The 3,824-nt window shown below is 54.7% G+C and overlaps 1 pseudogene; it reads right to left on the reverse strand.

Moving 5' to 3' along the window:
• Window positions 1-296: 296 nt before the first annotated feature.
• LOC137304217 (U1 spliceosomal RNA) lies at window positions 297-441 on the reverse strand (annotated as a pseudogene).
• Window positions 442-3,824: the final 3,383 nt, after the last annotated feature.

Genomic DNA, 3,824 nt, shown 5'->3' on the forward strand with positions numbered 1-3,824 from the left:
GTCCGTCCCTCATAAAGAACTTCCCTCTGCCCCAGACCTGTCCACCAACGCCTCGATTTTAAAAATTCTCATCCTTGTGTTCAAATCCGTCCATGGCCTCACCCCTCCCTGTCTCTGTAACCTCCTCCGGCCTCTACGATCCCCTCCCCTGAACTCTGCACTGCTCCCATTCTGGCCTCTTGCCCATCTCTGATTTCCATCGTCCCACCATTGGCGGCCATGCCTTCAGCCGTTGAGGCCCTAAGCTCTGGAATTCCCACCCTAAGCCTCTGTGCCTCTCTTCCTCTCTCTCCTCCTGTCCCCGCTACCACAGATGATACAGTCGAGTATCCCACACTTGGGGACGTTGCAGGCTTCAGCAACCCCCCAAGTGCAATGGGCTAGCCCTGTCCTGGGAGAACCACCTTCTTGATCATGGTGCCTCCCCTGCCAGGTAAGTGTTTGGGAAAAATCCCATGTTCATCCCCCCAGTTATGGGGGGGGGCACCCGTGATTTCCCAATATACATTCCCAGCGGGAGAGGCTCCCAGCCAGCATCGTACCACCAGAAAATTTACCCAGTAGAATGCAATGGCTCCTCTCCCTGAGGATGCTCTCTCTGCTGTTTCATTCCACAGTGTGGCTGTTACTCGTAGTTTGATTCCTGCTTTTCCCCCTTCTCCTGACTCTCGCTGGTGGACAGGTCCCACGGGCACTCACAGCACACCAATATCGTGCCCGATTAGCCCATCGCCCAGCCTGGACTGTGAAGACGATGACATGTGAGTTTGCTCATCCACTCACCCAGGGGTAGATTTTATGAATGAACTCCCCTGTTAAGTCCTTTTTTTAGTGAGTTTCATATATGTGAAGTAGGAACTTGCATTTTCACAACCTCAGGACATCCCAAAGTGCTTTACAGCCAATGAAGTGTTTGTGAAGTGTAGTCACTGTTGTAGTGTGGGGAACACAGTAAGGTCCCACAAACAGCAATGTGATAATGACCAGGGGGGATAAGTGTTGGTTGAGGGATAAATATTGGCCAGGTCACCAGGGAGAACTCTTCTTCGAAATAGTGCCGTGGAATCATTTAATGCTGTGGAATCACTCCCTCAATGCTGCACTGGGAGTGTTGGCCTGGATTGTGTACTCAAGTCTCTGGAGGGAGGCCTGAACCCACGACTTTCTGACTCAGAGGCAAAAATGCTACAACTGACACCTAAGGACAACAGCTTAGGGTGATATTATCGCGTTGACTAATCGTCTCTCGCTGGCTCATATCAGGAACCGTCTGACAAAGAGTTATATCACAACCAGCATCAGTGGGTAAACACCATGTCCATCATTCTTTCCACTTGTGTATCACATTTAAATAAATTACAGACAGAACTCCGTCTAGGTCTGTAGGTGAGAATTCTTATCTGCCTTGTTTCAGTTTTATTCATCTGTGTCTGTCTTTCCTCTTTGAGTCAGAAAAACGGACGGTATGAATTAATTGAATGGAGACGAGTGCAGGGTCTTACAGACTGGGAGAAAAATGGACGGCTAACTCATCGAATGGCGTTGAGCTTGTGAGCAGTCAACAAATCAAACAGAATAATGAGCTGTGCCTGAGGCCTGAGCCTGTATTCAAGGTGCTGGCAGTGCTGGCCTCGTACCATGCTCTGGTCAGCTCGCACCTTGAATACAGCGTTCAGTTCTGGGCAGGAGGAGCATCGAGGGCCTGTGGTGCAGCGAAAGGCCACGAGGCTGAGCCATGGGCCGGGATTCTCCTTCAGGATTCCGCCCGACATCAGGCGGGGCTGAGGTGGAAATAACGGGAACTGCGGGCAGTGAGGTCTCCCTGCACTGACTGGGAGTTCCCTCCCCTGTCCCCACCTGCACCACCGCTGGACACCCCTTCCCCGCCTGCTGCACACAATTGGAGGGTCGAGTCTGGGACCAAGATCTCCTGCAGATTCCCTTACTTTTCACCCCAGTTCTCAATGCTTCCTGGTGCTGCCATGGGTGAGGAGGCAGTGGGCCTCAGGAAGCATCAGTAACGACCCTGGGGTCCCCCGGCTTAGGGAGGGGGCTTTGCAGTGGTCTCCTCTCCCTCCCTTCCAGGCCCCACTTACCTTCCTGCGGAGGGCTTGGTCTCAGCCCATCTCTGGGGCACTTCTGATCCTTAATGACCCAGTCGCCTCTGATGGTGCTTGGTCCTGCCGCAGGGCCTGAACCCACAGACAGGGCCTGAACCCACAGACAGGGCCTGAACCCACAGACAGGGCCTGAACCCTCAGACAGGGCCTGAACCCTCAGACAGGGCCTGAACCCACAGACAGGGCCTGAACCCACAGACAGGGCCTGAACCCTCAGACAGGGCCTGAACCCACAGACAGGACCTGAACCCACAGACAGGGCCTGAACCCTCAGACAGGGCCTGAACCCACAGACAGGGCCTGAACCCACAGACAGGGCCTGAACCCTCAGACAGGGCCTGAAACCTCAGACAGGGCCTGAACCCATAGACAGGGCCTGAACCACAGACAGGGCCTGAAACCTCAGACAGGGCCTGAACCCATAGACAGGGCCTGAACCACAGACAGGGCCTGAACCCACAGATGGGGATCTGATCCCAGACAGGGCCTGAACCCACAGACAGGACCTGAACCCTCAGACAGGGCCTGAAACCTCAGACAGGGCCTGAACCCATAGACAGGGCCTGAACCACAGACAGGGCCTGAACCCACAGATGGGGATCTGATCCCAGACAGGGCCTGAACCCACAGACAGGACCTGAACCCACAGATGGGGATCTGATCCCAGACAGGGCCTGAACCCATAGACAGGGCCTGAACCCATAGACAGGGCCTGAACCCATAGACAGGGCCTGAACCCATAGACAGGGCCTGAACCCACAGATGGGGATCTGATCCCAGACAGGGCCTGAACCCACAGACGGGGCCTGAACCCTCAGACAGGGCCTGAACCCTCAGACAGGGCCTGAACCCTCAGACAGGGAATCAAGGGATATGGGGCCGGGGCGGGAAAGTGGAGTTATTGATCTTATGATCAGAGCTGCCCGGATTTCACGGCTGGATAATGGCAGGCTGCCTTCTGGAGGTGAGAATCCTGTCGGGAGCTCGCTGAGCAGACGGCAGTGATTGGGTGGAGGGTGGAACATTGATGCCAGGAGGACAAGCCCAGCCCTAGTTACAGAGGGATCGACTTACTCCAATTCTTCAGCTTAGGAAGGAATGTTACCCGTGCTAAACCTGAGAAAGGAGTTCTCATTCTCTGTGTGTCTGCTTGCTGCGAGGCTCCTGTAAGGGTCTTCGCAGAATGTGAGGCTCACGAAGAGAGACTATTGCTGAACTGTCAGCAAAATCCGTCTGTGGTTTCAGACCTCCTGTCTGTGGGTTCAGGCCCTGTCTGTGGGTTCAGGCCCTGTCTGTGGAATCAGACCTCCTGTCTGTGGGTTCATAAGAACATAAGAAATAAGAGCAGGAGAAGGCCAGACGGCCCCTCGAGCCTGCTCCACCATTCAATAAGATCATAAGATCAATAACTCCACTTTCCCACCCTAGCCCCATATCCCTTGATTCCCTGTCTGTGGGTTCAGGCCCTGACTATGGGCCCAGACCTTGTCTGTGGGTTCAGGCCCTGTCTGGGATCAGATCCCCGTCTGTGGGTTCAGGCCGTGTCTATGGGTTCAGGCCCTGTCTGTGGGTTCAGGCCCTGTCTGTGGGTTCAGGCCCTGTCTGTGGGTTCAGGCCCTGTCTGGGATCAGATCCCTGTCTGTGGGCCCAGACCCTCCCACGTTAGCTGAGTGAAATCAAGGGATTTGCTCCTGTATTCTGTCC

This window comes from Heptranchias perlo, chromosome 36 (genome assembly GCF_035084215.1).
Source record: "Heptranchias perlo isolate sHepPer1 chromosome 36, sHepPer1.hap1, whole genome shotgun sequence".
Classification (NCBI taxonomy): Eukaryota; Metazoa; Chordata; class Chondrichthyes; order Hexanchiformes; family Hexanchidae; genus Heptranchias; species Heptranchias perlo.